The sequence below is a fragment of the Anticarsia gemmatalis genome, chromosome 2 (assembly GCF_050436995.1).
Source record: "Anticarsia gemmatalis isolate Benzon Research Colony breed Stoneville strain chromosome 2, ilAntGemm2 primary, whole genome shotgun sequence".
NCBI classification, from domain to species: domain Eukaryota; kingdom Metazoa; phylum Arthropoda; class Insecta; order Lepidoptera; family Erebidae; genus Anticarsia; species Anticarsia gemmatalis.
This window is the reverse complement of record NC_134746.1, coordinates 11,780,248-11,792,343: the sequence shown is the minus strand read 5'-3', so window position 1 is coordinate 11,792,343 and position 12,096 is coordinate 11,780,248. Positions and strand designations below refer to the sequence as shown.

Below are 12,096 nucleotides of genomic sequence, written 5' to 3'. Positions count from 1 at the left end.
ACTCAATTAAAACGTAATGTATTAAAAACAATAATAGATACTGAAGAAGCAAGTGTTTTATCGGTAAAACAATTCCGTTAAATTTTTTGAAGCTGCAATCATATTGCCGTAATAAACAAACACAGCTGGTTATTTTTAAGCAAGTGTGTCTAAAAATTCTACCTTATGAGCCGTGACGGACACCCTACTCATAGATTTACTCAGTGAACAAATGTTCTTCACCCATAAATTCCATTGTAACATACCCACCGACCTTGCTTTTGTTATTATCGATACACATACATTGCACAACACATGTACTAAGGTATTTTTGTTACATTTTGTGCTTACACGGAGGAATTCTGTTTGACTGACGATTGAAACGTATTGCGTGAGTATATTTATCATTTCGCGATTTGAAAAAAACATCAATTAGTGATGATTTCTTGAAGTGCATTAGTGGTACAACGACGCGGCGATGTCCACGTCTGTTTTAGCGCTATCTAATAAGATTTACTACTTAACAATTGATTTATGAACTAGGTAATTCATTTATTATTAGTAATCTTGAAAAAGAGGCAGGTAATCCCCTTACTAAATCGAGTTTCAAGCAAATGTGTGACTCTAATTAATTGAACAATTATACCACGAATGATTTAGCTTGAATCTCATCAACAAAAAATAATCACAACGACTATTAGTAATTTTATTTGTAGAATCATTTAGTTCTACACAACGCAGCTTTATAGTTGGATAAAACATAATTTTAAAATGTTTTAACAATAACTGAATCACTAATTAAATTTTCAAATTCGGCCACAAAAATTCAAGGCAATCTAAACTAAACTTACGAAATAGCGACACAAAAGCGTAGAATAAGAATGCAAATTGCCATAATGTACAGTACTTGCAACACTCACTGGTCCCTAATTGCAACAGTATAATTATACAGACCACCTCGTGTAATGAGAAGATACGCAACCATGAATGAAGCGAAATTGCTTCACTTTGTATTTTTATACTACTTACCCACGTGGGAAATGAATCAGCTTAATATTCGGCGTAAAGTTGTACGCAGAGAAATCGCTTGTTTAACCATCCTCGTATGATGAGTTGGTAAAAAAATTGAACACATATGCAGGTTACGGATGTATCTTATGTTCTTAACAGATATTACTTCTTACAGCAAATACTATTAAATATTAAGGTGTATGTGGTAAAATAACTCACATAATATGAGCAGTTTTTGCCGGATCATCCATTAAGGTTAACCTTCTATATCGGTAAGTCAATGAAATTGCTATTATGTTGTCATTCTTCCTATTCACTTACAGCATTTTTTACTCGGGCTTAACAACAAAAATATAAGTTACGACAGAAGACAAATTGTATATGCCATCAAAAACATTCTGTAAAAACCTCAAGTCTCGCCGTAAAAAGTTGTGAGATCTATATAATACCAAGTCGATTAATCTATTTAGTCTTTACTTAAAGGACCTTCTGTCTTAAGTTATTACGTATGTTATTATCATGCCAATTTAAAAAAAATACCTTTAAAACAAATAGATCGACTTGGTCATCGCATGATTTGATTATTAGTATGTATCACACTACACAGCACGACGAGAAGTTAATGCTCCTGAAATGTTAATGGCGAATTTGTGTTTTCTTGCGATGACCAAGTCGATCTATTTGTTTTAAAGGTATTTTTTTTAACTGCAAATGTAACCTTGTAATCTCATACATTTATATGGGATTGCAAAGTTATTGTTGCAGTTGGTGTATTTAGAAAACTGGACCGAAATTAGAAAATATTTAATTTTTTCCATGATAAAGACACTAAACCCTATTTGTATTCTAAATTTTAAGCTTCTAAGTCTGCTAGAAGTACCTTAGACTTTTGATGATCGGTGAGTCAGTGAGTCAGTGAATCAGTGAGTGACAAAATTCAAAATTTTAACAAGTTGTCATTCTTAAACTACTGGTTCAAATTGACTGAAATTTTAAATATACCGTGTTTATACAATGACTGATTAGCTGCTGAAAATCCAGGCTTCTTGTTTTATCCACAACGAAATTATAGGGGTGTCAAAAATAGCCCGAATTGCTTCGAGAAAAGGATGTTACGGCCGTGCCGCTTTTTTTTGCTCGACTTGCGGGGGCACTTCCGTGCCCCCAGATTATTACGTCATTGACATACTTCAATGGTAAACGACCTTCCGTATCCTTAATTTCGTTCCCACAGTATCTGTGTGCGTAACACCCGGATACAAGGGAACAACCGAATTATCTAAATGAATATTGGAATTATCAGTGAAGATAAGAGTCGACAAATATCACACGTAACCAATGGGTCTTTTGTGAAATTCCAAGAAGGCAAGACCTCAGATAAGACGCTCATTGTGGTAACAGATGCAACTTGTTTTGAAGAAGACAATTGGCCAGTTTCCTGTCGAAGCTCTATTACACACTTTCCATAGATAAAGTAGTATTGTTTTGTTTTTAGTTAACAGCTTGTTAGCGCCGTTAGCTAATTTTAATTTGCACTCGTCAAGTTATGCAGTCTATTAGCTAAATAATTACACGATTTCCCAAAAAAAATGCACGCCAATAAAGCCTCTAGGTATGTAATTAGAAGTCATCGATCAATTATTACACTTAATTATTCTTTACGAATACTTAGATAAATAGAGTTTTGCACAAAAACGTCTGACATCATAAAATTTTCTTTTTAATGATTTTTGCATGTAGCCGTGTCTTCATTGATGTTAAATTATATACTTATTTATGACTTTTTAGAGTTTTCATTAATCTTAATTAGTGTAACTGTCAATAGTCTGTATTTGTTTTCAAATTTCGTCAGTGTATGTAATATAATGTATGTGTGTCTTTATGGATGGAATGCGTTAATAAGTAGCTATCAAAATATGTTATTGAACTTTTTTGATCGCAAACAAGTCGCACAGCTGAAACATGAAGCATAACCGAAGTAAATCTGCATAATAATGCCTGACTCATAGCTCGCAACATACTTTGTTAAGCAAGCAATCCCATGTTCAGTGCTCACTTCTAAATGATTGAGTGCTGAGGCAACCGTTATTGTTTTTTGAATTCCATGCTAATACATACACGTTGCTTTTAGTTATTTCCCATAGTGATGTCAGAAACTCGTCACCATACCGATAATAATTGTTTCTTAACGAGTCGTAACGAATTTAAATAACGATTTTTGGTGGAATCTTTGTAATTGATTGACCAAATCGCTTCTCGAAAATTTTGCGGTTATAACGATTCGTGTAAACGCACAGTTTTTGCTAAGAAAGTACGAACAAATGGTTACGTAGCCAATTGTTTCTTCGTTCGCTGGACTAGTTTTTATAAGATTCTCATCATTAACGCCTCTAATGATCTAGGAATATTATCTAAAAAAAGGCCTGCACGTGTTTTATTTTGCATTACAGAGGTAATTCTTTCCTGCGGAGAAGAATGTCTGCGAACGTTTAGGGGTCAATGATATTTCATAATTTGTCATCTTTGATAGATGCACGACGCTCGTCGTTTGGTCTAGAATGTTGTTCTCAAAACCTACATATTTTGCGGTGAACTCTCTTTCATTTCAGACAAACGCTGGCACATTAGTGACATATTTGGTGTTAACATTTTCCACAAACATCACCTTTGTGTGACTTTAAAGCGGAGTAATTAACGGCGGCTGTCGACATCTTGCGCTCCGTTTTGAAGGAGAAAGTGTAACTTTTGCAGATCATTAACTGAATTGCAAATCATAAATTCGCATGTTTACGCCATCGAGTTGGGCTGCACCTGCAGAGAGCACAGAGAAATGTCTGGCTGGGCGCGTCACGCACCGGAGAAAGTGTACTACAAAAGCGTACCTGCGACTGGTCTTCAATTGGGTTGCGACCTCGAATATCAACAGCGGCTCTTCTTTTAGAGTTCCGTACATTTTTTACTTAATTAATTGTAATTATCTACACTCATTTGTACGTGTCTAACGTAAGTATTTTATCCGAGGTTGTACATTGAGTCCAACATGATTAGTGATTGGATACTCGCAATAATACCTACCAATTAAATTAATAGGTTTGTTGACTTATCGGCAGTTATTCAAGCACGATACATAATTTCGATTCCAATCATGTTACTTTTGCAACTTTGCAGCGGATACCGCGAAGCTTGACCGGCGAGAATACGAATCCCCTAATTCATACACATTCAAACTTGACCACTTTTTTTTCTTATTGCAAACCGACTTTTCGACTCTTCCTCTAAACCGGTCCGCTCAAAACTTGCTGGGGACCCGGAAAACTATTTCTGAACGAATTTGTGCTCTATGTCTTGCAAAGAAGAATCGTGACCTATGTAAATTTTGTTATCAACATCGCAATTGAGTTCGGTTATTAATTCGCCTCAAGTTTGAATTAAACGGTCGATAACTTTCTGTTTTTATCTCGAATCAATCTATTCTGAACATAAAAGGTTTGGCTGACTTTTTAAAAATGTTTCCACTTGAAAGTGGTTTGAGCAACCTTTCAGTAGTTATTTACAACGTGGATATAAAAACAAAGAAACATCAAGTTTCTAGAATGGGATTTGTAGGAATGTTACTCCTGGGCTTTGGACACGTTCAGTGCTTTATTTTCTAAGCCATAAGGTTCACAATGTGATTGGTGCATTGTCATCGGTGTTTGAACGACGTCGCCACGATGTCGTCGCGAGGTTTTGTTTCTCTGGGCAACAAACAGGATTCCTTTGAGGCGTTTTACTGGGGACTGAATGGGTGCCTGTTTTATTGTTTAGTAACGTGTAATCTTTTATTAGGCTGGTAACGGCGATTTTATGTTAGAGAAATTGAAAACTTGTATTACTTTACGGCAGATTGACTAGTTCGTCTTGTAATAAAGATGGTTAGCTTTTCATATTAATAACCGGAGCTCGACCACTTTTTCTAAACTTGCGTACTTGGCAGGAGTAGATAGTATATTGACCCAGTTGCAATAGTCTAGTAAAAGTTCATCTGCAGAGAAGACTGTTTACAACATCAATCCTATGATAAGCCTGTCATTGTGTACGGTGACGATTTTGATAACATGAGACTGTAGGCATAGGTGCTTGAACTCTCCAAACGCCTTAACAAATAGCAGTAGATAGTGTTATTATTCGATTTACTATTTCATTGGAAAACATATTGTCTCGTAAAATAGTTTGCGAGTTCGATGTCTTAGAGTAAAGTAGTATGGCATCATGAAATAAAGCCGGGGATAATTTTGTCACATTACTTTTGACAGAACTGGTTTAGAAATTATTTTAATAATAGGTAATATTAGTTTTCTCTCTATAGAACTGCATTAATTAAGGAAACCATAAGTCGGCTGTATCCTTTCTAGCATTTAGGTAGTTTAAGATATACCTACGCAGCCTTGTAGTATTGTGGCACAATATTATGAATTAGAAACTATATTTTGAAACTGAATGAATTATCTGAACGAAGATTTCGTTCCAAATACCACACGTTTTCATAAGAGACTAAGGTTTTAACATCAGCTAGTGACGAAATGAATGTATCAGATAACATCGGGGGACTATTGGTGTAAGATCTTTATCTACATTCGCAAAACAAGAATTTTGTATCTTTAGACAGTGACATGATAAAAGTATCAAAACACGACGGATTTCCTAATAGTCTTTATTAAGTAAAGATGTTAGTAAATTGTGTGAAATTTCATAAATATCCTATTCTACTAATATAATACATAAATGCGAAAGTTTATAAGTATGGATGGATGTAGGTATATTTGTAACTCTTTCGCGAAAACGCTTCTCAATGGATTTTATGATTGGATGAGATTTATGATTATTGGATGAAATTTGGTAGGTACACTGATAGTTTACAGCCTGGATTAACACATATGATACACATTTACCCCGGCAAATCTTTTTAAGTGGACGAAGGCGAAGGTAGAAGCTAGTCAATCATATTTCTATCATGAAGGGAACAGAGATTGAACTTCTGCTGGACTCCGAGACTACCAAGTTTGTGTCTATGACATCTGCATCAAAAATTGATGTTCTATCAAATTGATCATACATGACAAATTGACAGCAATACGATGATTAACATTAAACGTTTTCGATGTTTTTTTTTGTAGCCAGTCATAACTGCAATCGAGAATATTTGCATAAAATATCAGGGTGCTCAGACCTGCTTCTAAACAGCCAGTGATTTATAACTGCAAGACGATTATAATTAAATCGATTTCAAAGACATATTGATTGATATTTATTAGATAGATAGTTGTGTGACTAAAATAAGTAGGTAAGTAAACGAATAACTTAAATTTACCTACTTAATATTTGTGGGTCACAGAGTTCTAAGGTCGGAATATTTTTATTTGTTGCGAATATTGTAAACGAGTCAGAAAACTTTCATCAATGTAGTGTTGACCTTTACGTAAACTTTGTGCAACATACTATATTCAAACATTTTTTAAACAAAAATATAAAAATCTGTGACTTTGGATTGAATGATGAATGAAAATAGTCTTGCCGTAGTTTCTTACCTTGAATGTTTCGGCAATCCCCTATGTTATTGTTGCTAACTCTGGACAACACAGTCTAATCAACACAGAACACTATAAATATATTTATATGTTTATCATAATCTAATAAAACCATACTTCACGGCCTATAACTTATAGAAAAATATACTTGATAAGAATCAAAATGTACACCGAACGAAAAAAAAATAAAAGTTCAACAGTCTCGATGGAATGCATGCATTTCAAGTCGCTGGATCAGTTATAAATAATGAAACTATATAATACATGAGTAAATATATAAGAGCACTTCACAGTTTATTAGTATTTGTATGATTACAAAGCCACTTCGATGCACAAAGTTTTTGAAAGTTATGAATTCATCGTTATCTGACTGTCACTGCGCGGAGCGCCACCGTACGCACACCCGACCGCTACGGCGGTTATATTCAATATGGCGGACGAAGTAAACGAACTACGGAACGATGTCCGAGCGAACGAATTGCGAAACAGCACGAAGTTAACGAACGATGACCGAAGAAGTCCGACAGCGGGCTCGCCGCTCGCGCGCAGCCTGCGCAGGCACTGATTCTATGGTCAAAACCTGTACTTAACTGATTGTTTTGAATCTTTTAGCGAAACAGTACGCTATGGATAGTAAGCTGAAAGCTCTACATAAGATATGTTTGAATAAGTATTATACGAAATATAGGCTCTAAGTCATAACTTTGAAGAGGAGGGCGATACACAGTACACATAAACTAATGAGTTGTCCAATTATATTTATTGAATATGACTAGTTGAGTGGACGACAATCTGAGTAATCTGACTCTCTTATTCGTATCACATATAACCTCTAAAACTAAAGAAGCGCGCGCGGCGTAGGAGAGTGAGTGAGAGTGAGTGAGTGAGAACTAGAGATGTACCGGCACGCCGGTTACGTTGAGAAACAATAGAGATGTACCCGCGTGCCGGTTACGTTGATAAACAAATAGAGGAGATTCACTACATCACCCCCTTCCAGAGACTGTCAAAGGCGATAATGAGCGGGAAATTTTACACGGCGTCCTGACCGGGTCGTTTTGACGACATTATCCTCTGCACCTTGGGGGTCTTGGTTATCCGCATTTGTAGTGGTGTGATATGTGTCAGTGTGAAGTGATGGTGTTTGTGGTGATGGTGAGCAAATATTATCTGGATCACTTAATATGAAGGCCGGTTTAATACGGTCTATCGATACGGTGATCGGTTTGTTATTTACCATTATTTTAAAGACTTTGTCACTTCTCGTAATGACTTTGTGAGGACCAGAATATGCCGGTTTTAAACCACCACCAGCAGTACAGTCCCTAAGGAATACATGAGATGAGTTGGATAAATCTTTATATATGAAAGTTTTTACCTTACTGTTGTGTCTGGCGGCTGGTGAGGGTCGTATGTTCTTGATCAAATTCCTGAGCCTTGACAAATAGTCTGTTGTGTCAACAGTCTCCTCAGTCTGAGGGTCAAAAAATTCCCCAGGAAGGCGAACTGGCTGGCCGTATACTAGCTCAGCCGGTGAAGCCTGTGCGTCTTCTTTGTATGCGCTGCGTATGCCTAGTAAGACTAGCGGCAGAGCTTCCGCCCAACTGTCATTTATGTGGCAGGTTATAGCAGCTTTGAGTTGGCGATGGAATCTCTCCACTAGTCCATTACAGGCTGGATGGTATGCTGTAGTTCTACGGTGTTGAAAACCGGCTATCGTAGACAGACATTTAAAAAGTGCGGATTCGAACTGCTTACCTCTGTCGGTGACTATATCTGATGGGCAGCCGAAACGCGAAATCCATCCACTTAGTAAAGCCTTTGCCACGGTTTCGGCGGTTATGTCCGCCAAGGGTATTGCCTCAGGCCAACGCGTAAAGCGGTCAACGGCGGTGAGACAATACCTAAAACCTTGGCATAGCGGCAAAGGTCCTATGAGATCTATATGAATAAATGCAAACCTTGATCGGGGTAGTTGGAAAGTTCCTATAGGTGCGAAAACATGTCGTGTTATTTTTGAACGTTGGCAAGCCAGGCAAGAACGAACCCATTCACGACAATCTTTCCTAACACCAGGCCAAACATATCTCTCTGCAACTAACCTTGCTGATGCCTTAGATCCTGGATGACTCAAAGAGTGCAGGCTTGTGAAAATTGACCTGCGCAGTTCCTTGGGTATGAATGGTCTAGGCGAAGAATTTCCAACATCGCAGTACAGTTGACTTTGGAAACCTGGTATACTTACCTGTTGCAGGCGCAGAGAAGTATCGCTCGTAAGTAGTTGTTTTAATTCAGGGTCCACGAGCTGAGCAGCTGCGATCCTTTCTATAGGCACAGGTTGAGCAATCTCCTCCACTCGTGAAAGAGTGTCTGCTACGATATTGTTCTTCCCAGATATATGTCGAATGTCTGTGGTGAACTGCGCGATAAAATCAAGGTGACGGAATTGGCGGGGAGAACAATTGGCCTTATGTGTATTGAAAGCATATGTGAGAGGCTTGTGGTCGGTATAAATTACAAAGTCACGAGCCTCCAACATGTGGCGAAAATACTTAACACTTTCATAAATGGCGAGGAGTTCTCTATCGTAAGGAGAATACTTAACCTGTGCTGAAGTCAACTTACGGGAGAAGAAGGCTACAGGTTCCCACGCTCCTTCGTTCAGTTGTTGTAGGACCGCGCCGATAGCTTTGTCAGAAGCGTCTGTTACCAACGCCAGCTTACTGCTACAATTAGGGTGACAAAGTAACGCGGCTTGACATAGGCCCTTTTTGCAGTTCTGGAAAGCTTCGTGCTCCTGTGAAGAAAAGGTAACAGGATGGAAGCCCTTTACTGAACCTGTAAGCAGAGCATTTAAGGGTGCTTGGTAAGTAGCTGCTTCAGGGATGAACCTGCGATAAAAATTTAACATTCCTAAAAATCTACGAAGTTCCCTTACTGTTTTAGGTACAGGAAAATTTTGTACGGCCTCGACCTTGGAAGGCAGCGGTTTAGTACCTTTAGCCGAGATGTGATAGCCCAGGAAGTTTGCCTCCGTCACTCCAAACACGCATTTAGAACTGTTGATAACCATACTGTAATCTCTGAGTCTGGTGAACAGCTGACGTAGGTGACATTCATGGGTCTTCTGGTCTTTCGAGAAGACCAGAAAATCGTCCAAATACGCGTACGTGAAATCTAGACCCCTTAGCATCTCATCCACGAAGCGCTGGAACGTCTGTCCGGCATTTCGTAATCCAAACGTCATGTAGGGGAATTCGAAAAGACCGAACGGCGTCGTGATGGCTGTCTTCGGTATGTCATCAGGATGCACAGGAATTTGGTTATAGGCCCTCACAAGATCGATTTGCGAGAAGACCGTACAGCCAGATAGACTGTGGGCAAAATCTTGTATATGTCGGATGGGGTATTGGTCTGCAATGGTACGTGCGTTTAACATTCTGTAGTCACCACAGGGACGCCAACCTGCGTCTTTTTTAGGCGCCAAGTGTAGCGGTGAAGACCAGGGTGACTCAGATACTCGACAGGTACCACACTGCAACATAGACTCAAATTCATCTCTGGCTATCTTTAATTTGTCCGGCGCCAATCTGCGAGGTGAACATGACACTGGCGGTCCGGGAGTGGTGCGTATGTGATGTACTGTGTTATGTTTGAGAGTGCGGTGAATGCCTGGTGGACGAGTGATGTCGGGAAATTCCCTTAGTATGTGTGTGTATGCGGAATTGCCAAGATTTACCTTAATCGAAGAAATGTCGTCAGAACGCCGGGCAGGTGAAGCCGGGGTGGAGAGCGTTGTACTGTTGTCGATGAGACGTTGGTTCCTGCAATCAACAACTAAGTTATAATACGATAAAAAATCTACGCCTATTATCGCCTTTGTTACATCGGCTATAATAAATTTCCACATGAAGTCACGGCGCAACCCTAGGTTTAACTTAATGTCTATAAAACCGTAAGTATTAATAGCAGTTCCATTCGCGGCACACAATTGGTAATTATTCTTCTCACATCGTCTTGAGAGCGCCGATCGGGGGTAGACACAGAGGTCGCTGCCAGTATCGACCAGGAACTGTACCTTTGACCGTTGATCGGTGACAAATAAGCGACCAGCACTCGGGCAATCGTTGGCCGCCATTACTGATTGCCCCGCGCGTTTCCCGATGTAGAATAATCGCATGGCTTCATACACTTATTGGCTCGGTCTCCGAACTTCTGATGATACCAGCACTGCGGGAATTTACTGTAGCTAGACTGCGACCTTGTTGTAGTTGACTGCTGACGCGTGCGGCTGCGGGATCGTCCTCGCGGTCGAGATAATCGTTCCACTTTATCCGCTAACTTTTCCAGCTGTTTAGAGAGCGCGGCAATCTCGGTGTTTACACTGTTGCTAGGGGCGCTCGAAGAACCAGTAGTAGAGATAGCTGAAGTTGATGGGACCTGGTTGCCGACAACGTCGTGGATCCGGTCAGCCAATTCAGTTAGTTCAATCATATCCGTCTTCGTCTGGGAAGCTACGATTGCTTGCGTACTGCTGGGAAGTCGACTCGCCCATATTGTCCGCAGGAACTCTTCGGGTACGCCTGGTCCGGCTAAGTTGAGTAGGTGTCGATAGAACTGTGACGGTTTTCTGTCACCAAGCTCTTCATGTGTCAACATCTGCTTGATTTTTCGTTCACGTGATGCCGATAGCCGTTTTATAAGTTCACTTTTAAGCTTTTCGTATTTACCAGTGGGTGGAGGGTTTGCGATAATGTCTTCTACTTCGGAGGCGAATTGAGAATCCAGGTTGCCAGTTACGTAGTAAAATTTGGTATCGTCTGACTTGATATTGGCGAGCATAAACTGCGCTTCCATTTGGTTAAACCACAAGGCCGGTTTTTCGACATAGAATGGCGGTATGCGTACTCCCACACGAAAACTTTCCGGCGTGGCCATGTTGCCTTGTTTGCTGTCAGCGTTGTCCTTTTCTTCTATCATGCTTGCGTTGTTCAACGGGGTCACCAATGAAGAGGAGGGCGATACACAGTACACATAAACTAATGAGTTGTCCAATTATATTTATTGAATATGACTAGTTGAGTGGACGACAATCTGAGTAATCTGACTCTCTTATTCGTATCACATATAACCTCTAAAACTAAAGAAGCGCGCGCGGCGTAGGAGAGTGAGTGAGAGTGAGTGAGTGAGAACTAGAGATGTACCGGCACGCCGGTTACGTTGAGAAACAATAGAGATGTACCCGCGTGCCGGTTACGTTGATAAACAAATAGAGGAGATTCACTACAACTTGATTAAGTTTGAAAAGTCCGAAATTAAGGGTCAGTTACACTATGAAACATAATTTCTTATAATATGTACAACATTACCTACAATGGCTAGTAAATCTTAGGAGTAATCGTACTAACATACCGATTTAATGTCGAATTTATCTGCAGACTTAAGTTACCGTGTTAGAGCAGCCAAACTTTTGCAACTATTCATAAGCTCTTCCACCCGAGCTGGTAAAGTCGAGGCATTACGCGAGGTCCAGCTTATA

General features: G+C 39.4%; 1 protein-coding gene across 1 annotated transcript in view; it reads right to left on the bottom strand.

The window, feature by feature from the left end:
* Window positions 1-6,993, bottom strand: part of LOC142984839 (uncharacterized) — a 64,079-nt gene extending 57,086 nt beyond the window's left edge. Inside the window, exon 1 of the mRNA XM_076132690.1 lies at window positions 6,558-6,993. The gene's annotated coding sequence lies outside the window, so the exon portion shown is untranslated. The remainder of the gene's footprint in view (window positions 1-6,557) is intronic.
* Window positions 6,994-12,096: the final 5,103 nt, after the last annotated feature.